The sequence below is a fragment of the Rhinatrema bivittatum genome, chromosome 2 (assembly GCF_901001135.1).
Source record: "Rhinatrema bivittatum chromosome 2, aRhiBiv1.1, whole genome shotgun sequence".
In the NCBI taxonomy this organism is placed as follows: Eukaryota; Metazoa; Chordata; class Amphibia; order Gymnophiona; family Rhinatrematidae; genus Rhinatrema; species Rhinatrema bivittatum.
The window spans coordinates 522,235,505-522,257,244 of record NC_042616.1 but is presented as its reverse complement, the minus strand read 5'-3'; positions in this window follow the sequence as shown (position 1 = coordinate 522,257,244).

Sequence of the window (21,740 nt, the reverse complement as noted above, 5' to 3'; positions counted from 1 at the left end):
GAACAGGATCTGCACATAGTCTCTCTCTCTATGAGGTAAAGCCAGGATTGGACCAGCCTGTCCTGAAAATCTGGAGCCAGTTGGCAACCCTAAACCCACATCAATCTTGGGGCCATCAACTGATGACTTTATTGGGGGGGAGGTGGGGTTTGGAGGGCAGGGCAGAGCTTTAGAGGGAATCCTGACTGCAATGGAAGGAGCAGCTCTCACTGTTGATCTTAATGAGACCATCCATCTCTAGTCTCTCTTTTCCTACCCTTCCCCCACCCTGGCTAGTGTTAATCTTATGGTCAGTGGTTGATGCCATCATCAGCTGCAGAGCTTCTGTGTGAGTTCCAGAAATTATGGGGGAGAGACAGAAGGAATAAACAGGGAGAAAGCAGCTGTCACCGCTGATCTTAGTAGAACCATCCTCTCTGGCCTTCCTGGTCCCTCTTTTTTTTTTCTGCCTGCTCAGCCAGTGTCAGTCTTATGGCCAGCAGTTATGTGCCAGATTTGAGAGCAGTGCTTTTGGAGGCTTAGAAGGAGCATTGTTGTTTGGCCCTCCTAGTCAAGTTCTGATGCTGTAATACCTGGGTTGGATGAGTTGAGAAGTGGATATAAAATAAGGAAAAATCCCCAGATAATTGTAAATGAAGGCTCTTGGGGTTGCAACCCAACAGAAACTAGTTCAGATAACTGGAAGCTGAAAGGAGCAGGATAAAATTTCACTGCCAAATAAAAAAAAAAAAACCCAAAACATAAAAAAGTGCTTTAGCATTAAAAATGAAATTTATGATAAAATAAAATCTAGACAAAAATATCCACTCAGAAAATAACAGAGGCAGTAACAAAATTAGATTGTGAGAGAAGATCATTAGGTTTCACTGGTCTCCAGATAACTATTAATACAATCTTTCTGCAAACAGTGGTTTATCTTGAATATAAAGTTTATATTTATTCCCTAAAGAAGTTAAGCATAGTGTCACTTCTTCCAACTTCCATAACACTTTGATCATGATATATTTAGGTTCTAATAAGGACCTTGTACCATCTAAATCATATTTCCAATTATATTACAATAGCCTATTTAAATACAGGCTGCTAATTATAACTAAATTGTTGGCATGGAGGCTGGAAATAGTTTAGCCTAAGATTATCCAATATGACCAAACATGATTGCTGCAAAAATGGATATATTCCTAGTATTAGGGCTGTCTGGGCTAGTTTATCCAGTTCTGTTGCGTTAAAATCAGATTTGCTTGCAACACAGAAAAAAATCAGACTTAATAATATAAACATTGCCAAACTGGGGATACCAATCAGTAAAAATTAAATATACTATCAAATAAGTACACTGACGCTCTATGCATAGAATTTTTATGTGGGCCATACTGTGGATACCATGATTTATATTTTGCCCTCAGAATTTGTGGAGGAAATCACATTTACAGAACATTAAAGTAATGCAAAAACAGTATAAACTATTTTTATGTTATGCTATAGTCTATTAGTGTAGTTACACTGATTTTTAATTTGCAAACTTAATATAAAATTTTTCCATTTTGTCCCATGACAAAAACTCCTCAGTAAGGAGTTTTCCTACGGCACTGTAATGTAAGCACACAGGGCTCATGCCCTGAATCTATGGACCAGTGCCTCAAATCTCATTCTGTTTACTGCTGCAGCCCCTCCCTTCATGGCAGCCTGCTGGAAAAGGGAGCAGGACAATTGTTTTCTTCTCTACAGTTTTTGTTCCAGACCCACCCTGCCTTTCCTGTCTCCTCCCCCCCAAAAGCGGGAGGAGAGGAGGGAAGGGTAAGTGTGAGACTGGAGCACATGGGGAGAAACAGGAAGGGAAGTACAAGGGAGCAGATCAATTTGATTGCTCTTCTGCTGTGTCACTCTTGGCTTACCCCCTGGCAGCCTGCTGTCTCCTGGTTTCAATGGGAGGGAGAGGGACTGGACTAGAGGGGGAGAAGGGGGGGGGGGGGAGGAGGAAAGAGGCATATATATATATATATATATATATATATAGTCCTTGTTAATTGTAACTGCTTTCTTCGACACGTTATTTCTGTTTTGATGTATTTATTGCACCCCTGTTTATTTGTAAACCAGCATGATGTGATCGCTTCATGGATGCCGGTATATAAAAACCTTAAATAAATAAACAAACAAATAAATAAATAAATATAGAAAATGCTGAGAAATGAAGAGGGGGTGAATGCTTGTGGTGTGAATGGGGAGGAATTTTGGGGTGAGGATGGCCCAAAAGGGGGTGTTTGCTGGGAAGATGAAGAGGAGATTGAATGCCAAGGAAGGAGGAGTATGAGGAAAGGTAAATACTGGGGGGGGGACCAGAAGAAGGGAAGACAAATGTAGTTTACTCCTCCAGAAATCAGGAGGGAAAACAACGCCATTTCTACAACGCAGCCGGAGGTCCGAGAGTAAAAGATCACACCGGGACCCTTCCTCTGGACCCCAGGTAATTTAAGGCATTTTGGGGGGGGGTTCGGGAGGGTGGGGGATTTATTGTAAAGGGTCGGGGTGGGTTTTAGGTTTGTTTTAGTGTGCCGGTTTTCTCGCCCTCCCCTTCCCCTCCCCCCCACTGGACCCCAGGTAATTTAAGGCATTTTGGGGGGGTTCGGGAGGGTGGGGGATTTATTGTAAAGGGTCGGGGTGGGTTTTAGGTTTGTTTTAGTGTGCCGGTTTTCTCGCCCTCTCCCTTCCCCTCCCCCCCACTGGACCCCAGGTAATTTAAGGCATTTTGGGGGGTTCGGGAGGGTGGGGGATTTATTTTAAATGGTCGGGGTGGGTTTTAGGGATGTTTTAGTGTGCCGGTTTTTGATTTACACGATTTACACGATTTACACGATATTTAAAAAACCCAAACTGCGACGATCCGATTCCCTCCCCCTCCCAGCCGAAATCGATCGTTAAGATGATCGATCACACGATTCACATCTCTATCACCTATCGCTCGATACTGTATTTAAATAGCATGCAAATGCAAGCCGCGTCCAAGAAGCGTCCGTGAAGCGATAGGCCCAAGCAATCCATTTTACTGTATAGAGCACTATACAGCACCTATACAGTATCCTGGGTGCACTGGTACCTGTCATTTCAAATGACGTTTGAAATGACAGGTACCAGGAAGTGGATGGTTCTCCTATGCTCGGGCATCGGGGATTGCGAGTCCTCTCTCCCCCCCCCTTCCGAAGCAAGGCGCAGGGTGAAAATTAAAACAAAAGTGAATAAAGTGTAATAAAAGTAAACTTACTGCATGTGAATTTTCTTTGAACAGTCCTCTCTGTCTCTCCTCCCGAGGCACGCACCGCGGCTCCCCTGCCTCCCAGGGGCAGCCGGCGGCAAAAGCGGCTTCCAGCAGCCCCCGCCGGTGAAGGTGAATGAATGTGCGCCTGTGCATGCAATTTGGGCGCTGAAGGTGTGACGTCACGATGTTTGGCGTCACAGCATGTGACGTCGGCGTTCGCTAATGCACTGCCTTGAGCGCCCAAATTGCATTCATTCACCTTCGCCAGCGGGGGCTGCTGGAAGCCGCTTTGGCTCCCCTGCCCCCGCCGGTGAAGGTGAATGAATTCACGCCTGTGTACGCCTGTGCGTGCAATTTGAGCGCACAAGGCAGTGCATTAGCGAACGCCGACGTCACATGCCGTGACGTCAAACGTCGTGACGTCACGCCTTGAGCGCCCAAATTGCACGCACAGGCGTGCATTCATTCACCGCTGGCGGGGGCTGCTGGAAGCCGCTTTCACCGCCAGCTCCCTCCGCCTGGATGAATGCACGCCCGCCGGCTCCCATGTGGATGAATGCACGCCCGCCAGCTCCCTCTGCCTGGATGAATGCACGCCCGCCAGCTCCCTCCGCCTGGATGAATTCACGCCCGCTGGCTCCCGCCTGAATGAATGCACGCCCGCCGGCGCGTACGGGTGTGCATTCATTCACTCACCTTTGCCGGCAGGCGTGAATTCATCCAGGCGGAGGGAGCTGGCGGGCGTGCATTCATCCACGTGGGAGCCGGCAGGCGTGCATTCATCCAGGCGTACGGGCGTCCATTCATCCACCTTCGCCGGCCGGGGCTGCTGGAAGCCGCTTCTGCCGCTGGCTGCCCCCGGGAGGCAGGGGAGCCGTAGTGTGCGCCTCGGGAGGAGAGGAGAGAGGATTGTTCAAAGAAAATTCACATACAGTAAGTTTACTTTTATTACACTTTATTTACTTTTGTTTTAATGACATGTCGAGCTGATTTTCACCCTGCGCCTTGCTTCGGGAGGGGGGGATTTTGACCGGAGCCTGCCTATTAGAGATGTGAATCGAGTGATCGATTGTCTTAACGATCGATTTCGGCTGGGGGGGGGAGGGAATCGGATTGTCGCAGTTTTGTTTTTTTAAATATCGTGTAAATCGTAAATCGGGGGAGGGCAGGAAAACCGGCACACTAAAACAACCCTAAAACCCACCCCGACCCTTTAAAATAAATCCCCCACCCTCCCGAACCCCCCCAAAATGTCTTAAATTACCTGGGGTCCAGTGGGGGGGTCCCGGTGTGATGTTCCACTCTCGGGCCACGGGTGCGTTGATAGAAATGGTGCCGGTGCTACCTTTGCCCTGTCATATGACAGGGCAAAGGTAGCGCCGGCGCCATTTTGGTTCCTGTCCCCCGACGTCACGAGCGTAGGAGATCGCTCCCGGATCCCCGCTGGACCCCCAGGGACTTTTGGCCAGCTTGGGGGGGCCTCCTGACCCCCACAAGACTTGCCAAAAGTCCAGCAGGGGTCCAGGAACGACCTCCTGCACTCGAATCGTGTTGCCGTATTGCAAAATGGCCATATGGCCGGCACCATTTTGCAAAATGGTGCCGGCTGTACGGCAACACGATTCGAGTGCAGGAGGTCGTTCCCGTACCCCCGCTGGACTTTTGGCAAGTCTTGTGGGGGTCAGGAGGCCCCCCCAAGCTGGCCAAAAGTCCCTGGGGGTCCAGCAGGGGTCCGGGAGCGATCTCCTACGCTCGTGACGTCGGGCGCAGGTAGCCGGTAGGCTGGCAGAGCTGAGGTAGTCTAGCAAACAACCTTCTCAGATAGAACCCAAGAAGAAAGTGCACTGTGTGCTATGCATGCTTAAGGTAGAAATACAGTGGACCCTGGACTTACAAACTCAATTGATACCAGACGTCTGGTTGTAACTCAAGTTGGTTGTAAGTTAAGATTATTTTTTCCATAGGAAATAATGGAAATACTCATAGGGGTAGATTTTATAAAACTACCCCTGCGCGTACTTTTATTCGTGCACCAGACGCAAACAAAAGTACGCCGGATATTATAATATACGCGCGTAGCCGCGCATATCTTATAAAATCCAGGGTCGGCGCGCGCAAGGGGGTGCACATTTGTGCACCTTGCGCGTGGCAAGCCCTGCGCGCGCTGCTCATTCTCCCCAAGGCCGCTCCAAAATCGGAGCGGCCTCGGAGGGAACTTTCCTTGAGCCACCCCCTCAGGAAGATTACAACACCACCGGTAACTGGGATAGGGCACTGTGTGCAGGAAGATCACAACACTCCCGGTATCAGGGATAGGGCACTGCGTGCAGGAAGATCACAACACCCCCGGTAACTGGGATAGGGCACTGCGTGCAGGAAGATCACAACACCCCCGGTATCAGTGATAGGGCACTGAGTGCAGGAAGATCACAACACCCCCGGTATCAGGGATAGGGCACTGCGTGCAGGAAGATCACAACACCCCCGGTAACTGACCATCCACTGCCCAGGCTGTACATTCCTACAAGGGCCTGACCTCAAACGCTGCACCTGACTGTCAACTGTCTAGGCCTTATGTTCCTACAAGTGTTTGACCTTGATTGCTTTGTCTGTTCGTCCAGGCCTTGTGTTCCACAAGTGCTTGACCTCGATTGCTTCGCTTGTTCGTCCAGGCCTTATCTCCCTAGGTGGGATTGACTTCTATCTTCTATTGCTATGCCTGTCCGTCTAGGTCTTATGTTCCTATAAGTGTTTGACCTCAATTGCTTTGACTGTCCGTCCAGGCCTTCTGTTCCTACAAGTGTTTGACCTCGATTGCTTTGCCTTTCCATCCAGGCCTTGTGTTCCTACAAGAGTTTGACTTAGATTGTAAGCCCTCTGGGGAGAGGGAAATACCTACAGTATCTGAGTGTAATCGACTAGGAAGTGCTGGAAAGGATTGAAAATAGCAAGATAAATAAATTTAAAAAAAACAAAAACTGCTGTGCCTGTCTATCCAGGCCTTATGTCCCTATGTAGGATTGACCTCTGTCCTTGACTGCTGTGCCTGTCCGTCAAGGCCTTGTGTTCCTACAACTGTTTGACCTCGATTGCTTTGCCTGTTTGTTCAGACCTTATGTCCCTAGGTGGGATTGACCTCTGTCCTCTATTGTTGTGCCTGTATGTCCAGGCCTTATGTTCCTATAAGTGTTTGACCTTGATTGCTTTGCCTGTTCGTCCAGGCCTTGTGTCCCTAGGTGGGATTGACCTCTGTTCTCTATTGCTGTGCCTGTCCATCCAGGCCTTATGATCCTACAAGAGTTTGACCTCGATTGCTTTGCCTGTCCGTCCAGGCCTTGTGTTTCTACAAGTGTTTGACCTCGATTGCTTTGTCTGTCCATCCAGGCCTTGTGTTCCTACAAGAGTTTGATCTCGTTTGCTTTGCCTGTTCGTCCAGGCCTTATGTCCCTAGGTGGAATTAACCTCTGTCCTCTATTGCTGTGCCTTTCCATCCAGGCCTTATGTTCCTACAAGTGTTTGACCTCGATTGCTTTGCCTGTCCGTCCAGGCCTTGTGTTCCAACAAGTGTTTGACCTCGATTGCTTTGGCTGTTTGTCCAAGCCTTGTGCCCCTAGGTGGGACTAAACTCTGTCCTCTATTGCTGTGCCTGTCCATCCAGGCCTTATGTTCCTACAAGTGCTTTACCTCAATTGCTTTGCCTGTCCATCTAGGCCTTGTGTTCCTACAAGTGTTTGACTGCGATTGCTTTGCCTGTCTTTCCAGGCCTTGTGTTCCTACAAGAGTTTGATCTTGTTTGCTTTGCCTGTTCGTCCAGGCCTTATGTCCCTAGGTGGAATTAACCTCTGTCCTCTATTGCTGTGCCTTTCCATCCAGGCCTTATGTTCCTACAAGTGTTTGACCTCGATTGCTTTGCCTGTCCGTCCAGGCCTTGTGTTCCAACAAGTGTTTGACCTCGATTGCTTTGGCTGTTTGTCCAAGCCTTGTGTCCCTAGGTGGGACTAAACTCTGTCCTCTATTGCTGTGCCTGTCCATCCAGGCCTTATGTTCCTACAAGTGTTTTACCTCAATTGCTTTGCCTGTCCATCTAGGCCTTGTGTTCCTACAAGTGTTTGACCGCGATTGCTTTGCCTGTCTTTCCAGGCCTTGTGTTCCTACAAGTGTTTGACCTCAATTGCTTTGCCTGTTCGTCCAGGCCTTATGTCCCTAGGTGGGATTGATCTATGTCCTCCTATAGCTGTGCCTGTCCGTCCAGTCCTTATGTTCCTACAAGTGTTTGACGGCGATTGCTTTGCCTGTCCATCCAGGCCTTGTGTTCCTACAAGTGTTTGACCTCGATTGCTTTGCCTGTTAGTCCAGGTCTAGTGTTCCTACAAGTGTTTGACCGTGATTGCTTTGCCTGTCCATCTAGGCCTTGTGTTCATACAAGTGTTTGACCTCAATTGCTTTGCCTGTCCATCCAGGCCTTGTGTTACTTACAGGTGTTTGACCTCGATTGCTTTGTCTGTTTGTCCAGGGCTTATGTCCCTATGTGGGATTGAACTCTGTCCTCTATTGCTTTGCCTGTCCTTCCAGGCATTGTGTTCCTACAAGTGTTTGACCTCGATTGCTTTGCCTGTTATTCCAGGCCTTGTGTTCATACAAGTGTTTGACTTTGATTGCTTTGCCTGTCCGTCCAGGCGTTGTGTTACTACAAGTGTTTGACCTCAATTGCTTTGCCTGTCCGTTCAGGCCTTATGTTCCTACAAGTGTTTGACCTTGATTGCTTTGTCTGTCCGTCCAGGCCTTGGTTTCCTACAAGAGTTTGATCTCATTTGCTTTGCCTGTCCATCCAGGCCTTGTGTTTCTACAAGTGTTTGACTTTGATTGCTTTGCCTGTCCGTCCAGGCCTTGTGTTACTACAAGTGTTTGACCTTGATTGCTTTGCCTGTTAGTCCAGGCCTTATGTCCCTAGGTGGGATTGACCTCTGTTCTCTATTGCTGTGCCTGTCCATCCAGGCCTTATGTTCCTACAAGGGTTTGACCTTGATTGCTTTGCCTGGTAGTCCAGGCCTTATGTCCCTAGGTGGGATTGACCTCTGTTCTCTATTGCTGTGCCTGTCCATCCAGGCCTTATGTTCCTACAAGTGTTTGACCTTGATTGCTTTGCCTGTTAGTCCAGGCCTTATGTCCCTAGGTGGGATTGACCTCTGTTCTCTATTGCTGTGCCTGTCCATCCAGGCCTTATGTTCCTACAAGTGTTTGACCTTGATTGCTTTGCCTGTTAGTCCAGGCCTTATGTCCCTAGGTGGAATTGACCTCTGTTCTCTATTGCTGTGCCTGTCCATCCAGGCCTTATGTTCCTACAAGGGTTTGACCTCGATTGCTTTGCCTGTCCGTCCAGGCCTTGTGTTCCTACAAGTGTTGACCGCGATTGCTTTGCCTGTCCATCTAGGCCTTGTGTTCTTACAAGTGTTTGACATCAATTGCTTTGCCTGTCCATCCTGGCCTTGTGTTACTATAGGTGTTTGACCTCGATTGCTTTGTCTGTCCATCCAGGTCTTGTGTTCCTACAAGTGTTTGACCTCAATTGCTTTGCCTGTTCGTCCAGGCCTTGTGTCCCTAGGTGGGATTGACCTCTGTCCTCTATTGCTGTGCCTATCCATCCAGGCCTGATGTTCCTACAAGTGTTTGACATCAATTGCTTTGCCTGTCCATCCAGGCCTTGTGTTTCTACAAGTGTTTGACCTCGATTGCTTTGTCTGTCCGTCCAGGCCTTGGTTTCCTACAAGAGTTTGATCTCATTTGCTTTGCCTGTCCATCCAGGCCTTGTGTTTCTACAAGTGTTTGACCTCGATTACTTTGTTTGTTCGTCCAGGCCTTGTGTCCCTAGGTGAAACTGAACTCTGTCCTCTATTGCTATGCCTGTCCATCCAGGTCTTATGTTCCTACAAGTGTTTGACCTCGATTGCTTTGCCTGTCCATCCATGCCTTGTATTCGTACAAGTGTTTGACCTCGATTGCATTGCCTGTCCATCCAGGCCTTGTATTTGTACAAATGTTTGACCTCGATTGCTTTGGCTGTTTGTCCAAGCCTTGTGTCCCTAGGTGGGACTAAACTCTGTCCTCTATTGCTGTGCCTGTCCATCCAGGCCTTATGTTCCTACAAGTGTTTTACCTATATTGCTGTGCCTGTCCATCCAGGCCTTATGGTCCTACAAGTGTTTGACCTCGATTGCTTTGCCTGTTAGTCCAGGTCTTGTGTTCCTACAAGTGTTTGACCGCGATTGCTTTGCCTGTCCACCTAGGCCTTGTGTTCATACAAGTGTTTGACCTCAGTTGTTTTGCCTGTCCGTCCAGGCCTTGTGTTACTACAGGTGTTTGACCTCGATTGCTTTGTCTGTTCGTCCAGGGCTTATGTCCCTAGGTGGGATTGAACTCTGTCCTCTATTGCTGTGCCTGTCCATCCAGGCCTTATGTTCCTACAAGGGTTTGACCTCGATTGCTTTGCCTGTCCTTCCAGGCATTGTGTTCCTACAAGTGTTTGACCTCGATTACTTTGCCTGTCCTTCCAGGCATTGTGTTCCTACAAGTGTTTGACCTCGATTGCTTTGCATGTTATTCCAGGCCTTGTGTTCGTACAAGTGTTTGACCTTGATTGCTTTGCCTGTTAGTCCAGGCCTTGTGTTCGTACAAGTGTTTTGACCTCGATTGCTTTGCCTGTTCGTCCAGGGCCTATGTCCCTAGGTGGGATTGAACTCTGTCCTCTATTGCTGTGCCTGTCCATCCTGGCCTTATGTCCCTAGGTGGGATTGACCTCTGTCCTCAACTGCTGTGTTTGTCCATCCAGGCCTTGTGTTCCTACAACTGTTTGATCTCTAACGCTGTGCCTATCCTTTCACTGTCAAGGCCTTATGTCCCTTCAAGGGCCTGAACTCTAATGCTGTGCCTGTCCATGCAGGCCTCACGTCCCTACAAGGGCTTGATCTTTAATGCTGTGCCTGTCTGTCCAGGCCTTATGTCCCTACCAGGGCTTCACCTCTAACGCTGTGCCTGTCTGTCCATTTTGGAGCTAGGATATAGTTTTCTTGACCTTCCAAATACGGGCCATTTTCCCTAGATATTTCTTAGTTGCCACATTAATGTTTCTAGTGCTATAGAAAACTGGTTGTAGTTTTACTCTAGTTTATCCTCTGTGTTCCCATTGTTTACAGAGGCACTGAAGGGTACAAAGTCAACATAGGTTGATATTGTAGATTTGGACCTGAGTAGCAGTTTTCTTATTTCTGAGAGCTCTTCAAGTTCCTTTGTCATCAGCTGAAGTGGATAAGTACAGTCAGTAGCTTCTGGGTATTCACTAGATGCCAACAGAAACACCCCATTTTAGGGGCGAACCCGTTCTATGGAGCCCTTTCCTGCACAAAGGAAAGGGAACTCTCTCTTGGGCCAGCCTGTCTTGCCCCTATCAAAACCACAAGGACCTGACTACCTCAGCTCTGCCAGCCTGTCTTTCCCCTATCAAAACTACAGGGACCAGAATACCTCAGCTCTGCCAGCCTTTCTTGCCCCTATCAACTTTCTGCCACTCTGCCTTGCTGCCATACACCAGACGACTCACTTAACTCCTTGTGGTGTTCTTGCCACTATCATGGTTCCTCAATGTGTTGGTGCTAGTCTTTCTGCTTGCTATGCTCCCCCTTCATTGTGCTGTAGGATGTCAATGCTACTTGTCTTGCCACTTTGCCTGTCGTGCTGCCGCTTGCGCTTTGCCTGTCGTGCTGCTTCATGCACCGATAACAGATGCATGAGGGTTCATGCATCTGTTATCGGTGCTCTCTTTTGAAGCTGTGGTGTGTTTTTGTCACTCTCGCTGCTGCTTTGTGCCTCTGTTAAAGCACTCTTGCCACTTCTGGTACCCCTTTGCTCCTTTACAGTGCCTTAGGCTATTCATGCCACTTTGGTGCCACTTTGCCACAGTCTAAGTACCTTGGAGTTATTTTGTTATTCTGATGATTGCTCCCCAGAAGTTTCATCAAAATTGATAATAAAACCCCAATTCTGCAGCCAAAAATAGGCTGGAAATCCTTCCCCCTTTGACTTTAATGGATACCGGAAAACAAATTCACATGTCAATGTATCGGGGCACCATACGTCCAAATGCAACGAAAATGCCCCCCCCCCCCCCCCGAAGAATATGTATCACGAATGCAACGAAAATTTTCCAGCTGCACATCCCTAGTCCTTACTACATGATTATATCCTGCTGTACCAGGTTGATGTTCTCTTATCATGAGACCTTCCTCCTCAAAGGCAGAACCAGGTCTGCCAGACTGGACTTGGGACTTGGCTAATATTTCCCTGAAGGCTCATCTATATACCTCTCTGTCTGCCTCAGCTCCTCCAGGTCTGACACTCTAGCCTCCAGCAATCGGACTCATTCTCTGAGAGACAGGAGCTCTTTGCATTGGATGCACATGTACAATTTCTCACCAGGGTGTAAAAAATCATAATTGTAACACTCAATGTAAAAGACTTGAAGGCCCCCCTCTTGCTGCTAGACTGCTGCCTTCATCTTAAATTTTTTCAGTTTCTAGTTAACTTTTAGGTTGCTATGGGAGTTGGAATGCGTATAATTAGGCTCCTTTAAATGTATTAGTGTATTCACTATATGTGTGATAGTGACCTACAAGAGAATGATCAAACTCTTGATAAGGTATGGGGAATTTTGAATTTAAGTTAAATGGCTGATTTTTAATGGTTTTTTTAAATGTGAAAGTGACACCTGCCTACAAATTAATGGATGAGCTAGGTGTTGCATCCGTCGGTCTCAGACAGCTTCGACCTCTGTGCCTCACCTTTCTCTCTGCTCTCCTCGCTAGCCTTGGAAGATGGCTACCACAGCGTCTGCATACTGCTCTCTCTGGCGTCCCCGGAACGGCAATGGCAAGGCAATCCACCATGTTTCTTCTGAGGGCCTCCTAGTGTGCGTGCGCACACGCCACCCATGTCTTTATCCACGTCATGGCGGGAACCTCGAGGGCGGTCTCCTCGAGTGACGTCACGCCATCCGGGTATTTAGCCTGCCCTTCGTTTGCTAACAAATCGAGTTAGCAAGGATTGGACTTGTCCAGTCTAAGCTACTCTGCCGCTTCCTTGCTGCCGCTGGAAGCTTTCTCTGCCCTTCGGGGTAATTCTCTAACCTGGGTACCCGCTCCTCAGGGGCCCTTTGCATTCTTTCAGGTGCCTATCAGGGATCAGGTACTTGCTCCTCGAGGGCCTGCACTCTCTGCTTCGGTGCTTGTACTCAACTATTTCTGCCTGCTGGGATCTCCATCTATACAGCTACCAACTTACAGGTCAATACAGTAAAGTGCGGCCGCGGTTACCCTGCTTCTAACCCGCTTTCTACTCACAATTTGGCCGCGTTAGTCCAACCCGCGATTCACGAACCCTTTTAACCCATCCTTACTGCCTCTTTAAATCAACGGGTAACCCCTTCTGCCCGCGGCATGTATATGAGATATAAACGATCGGATTAGCAATTCCCTCCCATACAGTAACGCACGCCCCATTATCGCTTTTTAAACCTGCAGTTTTGCCGCGCGTTTAACCTGCTAACTTACCGCATACCCTTCCCCTGCATTAGAGGCAGGGGTAAGGGTAGGCGGCAAACTTTCCCCCAGCCCTCGCTCACATGCCCTGGCCACGTCCATGGGTGCCGGTCTCTGGGGCATCCCAGTCCTCTCTACCCTCCTCCCGAAGCAACAAAAAGCGAAAAAGGAGAAAAGTGAAACGACATGTGAAGTGTAACTTACTTTTCTTGCAGCCCTCCTCCGGAGACACACCTTGGCTCCCCTGCCTCCCGGGGGCTGCCCCCTGCCTCCCGGGGGCAGCCGGCGGTGAAAGCGGCCCCGCCGGTGAAGATAGATGCCTGCACGGGCCCTCTAAAAAGATCGCTCCCGGGAGAATCCTTTACTGAGCTGCGGCCACTTCTCCTGCGTGCATTCAGCCTGTGCGTGCAATTTGGCCGCTCAAGGCGTGACGTCACTATGTTTGGCGTCACGGCGTGTGACGGCATTTGCTAATGCACTGCCTTATTCGCTTTTCTCCTTTTCGCTTTTCGTTGCTTCGGGAGGAGGGTAGAGAGGACTGGCAATCCCAAGCGTAGGAGAACCGTCCACTTCCTGGTACCTGTCATTTCAAATGTCATTTGAAATGACAGGTATCAGCGCACCCAGGTTACTGTACAGGCACTGTATAGTGCTCTATACAGTAAAATGGATTGTGCGGGCCTAATGCTTCACGGACGCTTCTTGGACGCGGCTTGCATTTGCATGCCATTTTAATACAGTTTCAAGCGGTAGGTGAGCCGGACTGTGCGTGTGGCAAATGCGGGTGCGCCCGGCACTAACGCAGCTCTTCCTACCGCTCCTTACTGTATCGGCCCATTAGTGAGTAATCTAACATTGTCAGTCTGTCTCATCTACAGTCAGCACTGGGAACCTGCATCCTGCACTCCCTATACTATCATTGTGAGACGGGTCTCCTCTGCCGAGGGCCCCTGGACTGCTTCCTCTGGATCACCTCACTACTGCCACCTCTGGTGGTAACATTCTGCTGTATAATAACAGACAAATCTCTGTGTTTGCGTGTCTAGAGTCTAGCCTAGTACTGTGGATCCTCACGGGGCTCCTCCCCGTGGGAGTGGTCATTACTACAGTACCCAAGAATCCACTCCAACACCTCAAAACCATAACATTAGGGATGGGTGGGAGAGGGGTGGGATGGTTGGGAAATATAAACTTCTGCCTTTCTGACTACCAATTTGAAACTAAAAACATGAACACACTAAATATTATGCCCCAATAGTTTACTTCTCCCCAATACTTTTAAGTTTCAAAAATGTCTCCAAGCAGTATTTACTTTCAGCCACCAGCAAGGTGATCCTCTCCTCTCAGTGTTCCCACTAATGTTTTATAAGTATATTATATAAAATATTTCATAGATTGTAACATCACAGGAAACATAATTTCATATTTGGGTTCTGTGACATTTTATAAACTACTCCAGCATAGGTTTGAAATGTCAGAGAATGGCATTGAAAAAATAATTTCTAGACACTACTATTTTATAGTACATTATAGAATTATTCTTTTCTAAATCTCCCAGTGTACCTTAGAATGAAAAATGGAGTATACAAGCTGTTTGTGGCAGAAAGGTAGATAATCATAGGAATCAACCTTCTATATTAAATAACATATTTCAAATGTTTATATAATGTTGTTTTTTCTTGCCGATAAAGCATCCCATAATGACACTATTTAGCTTGTTCGTTCCAAAGGCCATTTTGCATTCTTAAATTTATACAACCATGATCAACAAGTAAATGAAATTCAAATATAAATAAACACACTTGCTAAATATATTTAAGATATCCCAATACATAGTTAAAAGCAGCTATAATACATCTATCTTGTATCTTAACCTCACTCCTTGTCATTTCTTCACACCTGCTGTGGTTTGATTATTACACATTGTTTTTTTCTTTAAGCAACTGGCATCTTGAGAAGTTTTTCATAGGTTGTAGTCAATGGATCTCAATTTTTTATTTCAGCATAGTCATTTATGGTAATTATGAGGGTCATATTCAAAAATGGGGGAAATGGATAAACTAGCTGGCTAAAGTTAGCCAGATAAGTGTAATCTGTGATTATTCAGTGGGATAAATGTCACATTCAGTGTCCCTGATTAAAGTTTTCCAGCTGACTGTATGTCACCGGTTATGTAGAAAGTTATCAAAAGAAATAGCTGGTTAATTGGCAAAGTGTGCTTTAAAAAGGCTTACAGGCCCCTAACCAGTTCACCTCCTGTCTCCCACCCAAGCTCCAAAGGCTTGGCCCTATCTGGCCGAGCCTGCAGCTTCCTCCACAAAGTGCACACAATCTCAATAAAAAAATATATGGGCCAGGAGTTTGGTGCCAGTCTCTTCCCCTCTCCACTCTCCCTAACCTCAACCCTTACCCACTCACCATCTTCAGCCATCGCTAGGCACCTCTGTTAGAAACCCAGCTAAGGCAGAAGCACCGGCCCAGATCTCAGTAGGTTGCTACCTTGATCCAAGCTGAAGCCTAATCTAAATTTAAAGTACAGGGAGGGTGGCTGGGGAAGTGTTGGTATGGGGGAAGGAGGGGGGGGGGGCATGGAGACAAATAGATTTAAAGAAACAGATGAGACCCAGAAGCAGGGGATGGGGGGTTGGAGTGGAAGAGAGACAGGCAGCACCCCCTGGCCCCAGCTGTGTCTCTCTAACAATATCAGGGAGCACTGCAATCTTTTGGCCAGGAAAACATGTATTTCTAAGACAAAAGAATAATCTCACTGTGCACTGAATATCTCATTTCTGAACAAAGGTAACCAAGAAAGTGTCTTTATCCATTACTACTGATTGTGACTGTTCTAAATAACCAGTAAGATCAACACTCTCAGGAGATAGCTCAATTTTATCCAAATTTTTATTTGACAAATAATACATTTTAGAACTTGAGTGAACAGATTCTTTAGAAACTTTTAGGAAATGAAGTTAAAGGGATATTACATGTATTCTATGAATGTATAAGTACCATTTCATGATTTTTCTGTTACAGATGTCTGATTTGTTTGTATTTCTGAAAATCATAAATAAAGAAAAAAAAATAAAAGAAACTTTTAGAAATTCTACATAGAATGTCCTCATCATTTCCATAGGAGAAACTAAGGAGCAACGGGGAAAATTAAGAAATCTTAAATTCAACCTTCTAGTGCAGTTCCCCATACTCAATCTTAATGTAACACTTTTATGTCTTTCAGCAAAGCCAAGTTGAACTCATGTAATTTGGAAAAATTAATCAACCAGTTTAGTGATTTTATCACTTTGCTCCTTGATTAATGAAGAATACTCATTCTGTGCTCATAACCCACTCCCAGAATTCAATATTGAGTCTATGAGTCTATTCTTTCAGAAACAGATTTTTTAAGACTAGTGATATCTGTCCATAATACATCAAGAGCAACAACTGCTGGCTTAACAAAAACAAAGGGAATTACATCTTCCAACCTAAAGGGGTGAGGTAGCAATAAATCCCCACTTATAACAAACTCCCCATCTTGGATAAAGGAAGGAGAATGTTGCGTTCAGTAGGGGTGTGCATTCGTTTTGAACTTAAATGTAAAACGCTACTTTTTTTTTTTTTAACTTAAAAAAGTGATAACACGTAAACGATCGGATTTCCAACGTATTCAACATAGCTATGTTGAATACGTTGGAAATCGCGATTGTTGATCCAAAATAAAAATTTAAACCCCTCACCGTCCTTAATCCCGCCCCCCCCAAAGACTTACCACAACTCCCTGGTGGTCCAGCGAGGAGTCAGGACACCATTTCTGCCATTTCTGAACTCCTTTGCGAGGAGCACGTGACGTCGGCGCCACGTTGGAGTGACGCAGCGTCACGTGATTCCTCGCGCGATCGCTCCGGGACCCTCCGTTCGACCCAAAAGGAACTTTTGGCCAGCTTGGGGGTGTCAGGAGGCCCCCCCAAGCTGGCCAAAAGTTCCTTTTGGGTCGAACGAGGGTCCCCCGGAGCGATCGCGCGAGGAATCACGTGATGTCGGCGCCACGTCGGAGTGACGCGGCATCACGTGATTCCCCGCGCGATCGCTCCGGGACCCTCCGTTCGACCCAAAAGGAACTTTTGGCCAGCTTGGGGGTGTCAGGAGGCCCCCCCAAGCTGGCCAAAAGTTCCTTTTGGGTCGAATGAGGGTCCCCCGGAGCGATCGCGCGGGGAATCACGTGACGTCGGCGCCACGTCGGAGTGACGCGGCGTCACGTGATTCCCCGCGCGATCGCTCCGGGACCCTCCGTTCGACCCAAAAGGAACTTTTGGCCAGCTTGGGGGTGTCAGGAGGCCCCCCCAAGTTGGCCAAAAGTTCCTTTTGGGTCGAACGGAGGGTCCCGCGGGGAATCACGTGACGCCGCGTCACTCCGACGTGGCGCCGACGTCACGTGATTCCCCGCGCGATCGCTCCGGGGGACCCTCGTTCGACCCAAAAGGAACTTTTGGCCAGCTTGGGGGGGCCTCCTGACACCCCCAAGCTGGCCAAAAGTTCCTTTTGGGTCGAACGGAGGGTCCCGGAGCGATTGCGCGGGGAATCACGTGACGCCGCGTCAATCCGACGCGGCGTCACGTGATTCTTTTCTCTAGGCTGAATATGGAACACAATACTATTTAAATTGCTGCAAGTGGGAAAGTGAATCAAACCATCAACAAAACTACCTGTAGCCTTTAGATATACTGAAGGAAAAGAAAAAGCGAGGCACAAAAACCTTTATAAAAAAAAATTGCCAAAGACAAAATGTGGAAATGATGCAATGTTTGGAGTGCTGATCATATGACCAAACTTGACATTTTCTGCGCGATCGCTCCGGGGGGCGTCCTGACCCCGCTGGACCACCAGGGAGTTTTGGTAAATCTTGGGGGGGGGGTGGGATTAAGGAGGGTGAGGGGTTTAAATTTTTATTTGCACATATGGACATAGACTCAACTTATGGAATTCTCCATATGTCCATATTGACCGCAAATGGGACCCCCTTTCGACTTATGGACATATGAACTTAAACTTTTGCTCTGCACATCCCTAGCGTTCAGTAGTTCACAGGACAGGCCGATGAACTGCCGCCCTTACCTGTGTTCCCAATGCCAGGGCCATCCCCCAAGGGAGCACTGCCATGACTGCCACACTCCTCCTGCACAGGCAGCACCTAACAATGCCAGTTCTGGCTGGAATGTGTAGCAGGTCACTGCATGCTGCCTTGCTCCAATCCCGTCTTCCTCCTGGGCCCTCCCTAGGCACGCGCAACTGTCCTCTCTTTAAAGGACTCGTGGTTGGAAATCTCCAGCAGCACCTAGAGATGACATCACCAGTTGGGCCTATATAGGGCCAGCCCTGCAGATCCTCCTTCACTTGACAATATGTTGACTCCACTTGGAGAAGTGATTTGCCTCTGCGTTTCTGCTTCATGTTCCTTGCTTTCTGGTTCCTTGTTTCTGTTTTCCATTGTGTGTTGTTCCTGAGCTCCTGTGTCCTTTTCCTGGTTCCTTGGCAGTCTGGTTTGTCTTCTGAGTTCTTGTCTTCATGGTTAGTCTTTCCTTCATCTGTCTTCAGCATTTTGTCTTACCCCTGTGGTTCCTCATCCTCCTTCCATCTCTGTCGTCCTCTTCATTCCTCGTCTCTTCAGATTGGACTTCTGGCTTTGACCTCTGACTGGATCTCAATGCTGCTTGACCTCCACCTGCTCTTGACCACTGCCTGCTTCTGCTTCTGACTAAACTCTCCTGCCCAGACCACTGCCTGAACCACAACACTGCAAGAATGCTGCCTGCCTCTGACCACATTCTGAACATTACCCTTTTCATTGCTGCCTGCCCAGGCAACTGCTTGTTCTGACTCCACCTCCTTCACTGTGCTGGCCTGCAATGACTTCATCGCAATGGATCTTCACCTCCAGAGAGGCCCACACCTAAGAAAAACTGGCCCTGGTATCTGAGGGCTCAACCTAAGGGGTACGTGGGCAGGTATTGGTGAAGCTCCAGTTGGGTCTCTGCTTCAGCTAGCTTTGGGGACCTGCAGAACTCCCACCTGTGGTTTGCACCATCTTCACCTCAGCCTAAGGGTCCACATCCACAACAGAAAATAGACTAACATTACCACATTCCCAACTCCAGTTCAATTAAGCTAAATCATAGCCACATAAAAACTTATCTGGCTTTCAGCCAGATAAAAAGGGAAATATTAAAAATTAACCAGTTAGATGGATAACTTGTGAGTTATCCATCTAAATGGCTTTGAATATCGACCTCATTGTTTATTACCACAGTTACATGGAACAGACCTATTGATAAAATCACATTTGCTTTATGCCTCCTTTGACTAGCCATCCAATGCAGTAAGTTGTGGCAATGCCATAGGTTTTCCTCAGACTTAAGACACAATTGATTCCTGAAATCAAGTTAAAAGCCGAGATGCTATAATTTGAAATTGATTATGCCATAAGAACAATGTTGTAAATAAGGGATTGGTTATACCATCAAGGCCTGGTATCCTATTTTCACTAAAACAATCTAGAATTTGATAATATAACACTGCAAAATGCATCGATACATGTTAAAGTCATTCAGAGGTCCACATTCAGAGGAGTTTGTCTGGCTAACTTGCCTCTGACATTCGTGGTGTCTGTTTGAAATTTGAAGAAACAATATCGGAGTATAGCATGAACCCGTTTCCACACCTGAAGAAGGACGGTTTGTTTGAAATATGTACATGTTGGGATTTTTTACATCTATCCAGGATCAGTAGCAGGGTTGTTGGTGTTATATAAAGACTCTAATAAAAATAAGAAACATAGAAACGACGGCAGAAGAAGACCAAACGACCCATCCAGTCTGCCCAGCAAGTTTTGCATTTTTTTTTTCTCATACTTATCTGTTACTCTTGGTTCTTAGTAACCTTTTGGTTCTATTTCCCTTCCACCCCACCATTAATGTAGAGAGAAGTGTTGGAACTGCATCTAAGTGAAATAACTATCTTAAATTAGTTAAGGGTAGTAACTGCCTCAATAAGCAAGCTACACCCATGCTTATTTGTTTACCCAGACTATGTAATTCAGTCCTTGTTGGTTGTTGTCCATATATAGACCACTTTTCTTCATTCCCCTAGGTAAACCAATAGTAAAATTCTGAAAAATGGATGCCATTTAAAACATTTTCTTGGGACTTTAGTACATTAAAAGCATTTTCAAAAAAATACATAAGGAGGTGGTTGGAAGTTGATGATTATATTCACACTATGGGGCAGGGGCACTATTTTAAACATATGAAACTTTCAACTCACCCCTAAAACAATTTGTTTTGTAATCTGACTAAATAATGTTTTAAATTCAAAGGAATATAATAGCTAGAACACAGTGGGTGTTTTCTCAAATAATAAAAAAGAATAGTTTATATAAATTGTGATTGTAATCTGATATAATGTGACAGGACATTATTGTTCTATTGAGATTGATTATAGTTATAGATCACTGTACAGTGGTGGAGTTGGTTTTAAGTTGGCTCTTAGCCAGACAAACCATAGGGTTTTTGAATTCCCACCTATTTGACTACTCCCGTTATCCATCGGACCGATGCAGTAAAGTGCGCACAACTGAGCGCACTGTTAGCCCCCTGTTTGGCCGCACGTTTTCAATGTGCTATTTTTATCCCTTATACAGTAAGGGGTAATAGTGCATGGAAAATGCACGGCCAACCCTCCCGAAACTAATAGCTCCCGCAACATGCAAATGCATGTTGATGGGCTTATTAGTCATTCCCGTGCGATACAGAAAGTAAAATGTGCAGCGAAGCTACACATTTTACTTCCAGAAATGTATGCTTGCCAAAGGCAGGAGTTAATTTCAGCTGGCACCGGGAAAGTTTACATAAAGCAGAAAACACAAGGGATGTGAATCGGGCTTCGGACGATTGAAAATATCGTCGATATTTTCAAAATCGTCAGAAATCGGGGGCTCCCCCGAAACGATAGGAAAACCCCACGATATTGATCGTGGGGGTTCTCTTATCGTTTTGGGGGAGAGCAGGAAAAATGGCACACAAAAATAATCCCTTTCCTTCCCCCACCCTCCCGACCCCCCCCCCAAAAAAACATTTTACAGGTACCTGGTGGTCCAGTGGGGTTCCCGGGAGTGATATCCCACTCCAGGGCCATCGGCTTCCACTAATCACAATGGCGCCGATGGCCCTTTGCCCTTACCATGTGACAGGGTATCAGTGCCATTGGCCGGCCCCTGTCACATGGTAGGAGAACTGGATGGCCCGTGCCATTTTTAAAGATGGCGTTGGCCATCCAATGCTCCCTCCATGTGACAGGGGCCGGCCAATGGCACGGATACCCTGTCACATGGTAAGAGCAAAGGCCATCAGCGCCATTTTTATTAGTGGCAGCCGACGGCCCGAGAGCGGGAGATCACTCCCGGGACCCCCCCTGGACCATCAGGTACCTGTAAAATGTTTTTTGGGGGGTCTGGAGGGTGGGGGAAGCAAAGGGATTAGTTTTAAAGGGTCGGGGTGGTTTTTTTGTGTATTGGCTCGGGCGCAGCCGATAAACAAAACCGCAATCGGGCCCGATGGAAAAAACCCCACATGTGAATCGGAACCGGAATCCGAACCGATTCCAGTTCCGATTCACATCTCTAGAAACACTGCTTTTTTGTACACCCTCCGACTTAATATCATAGCGATATTAAGTCGGAGGCCCCAAAAATAAAAAATAAAATTTAAATTTAAAAAATTTAAAATCTGCCTGTGGCTTGCGGGTTGGAAGACGGATGCTCAATTTTGCCGACGTCCATTTTCTGAACCCATGGCTGTCAGCGGGTTCGACAACTGATGCTGGTAAAATTGAGCATCGGCGATTAAACC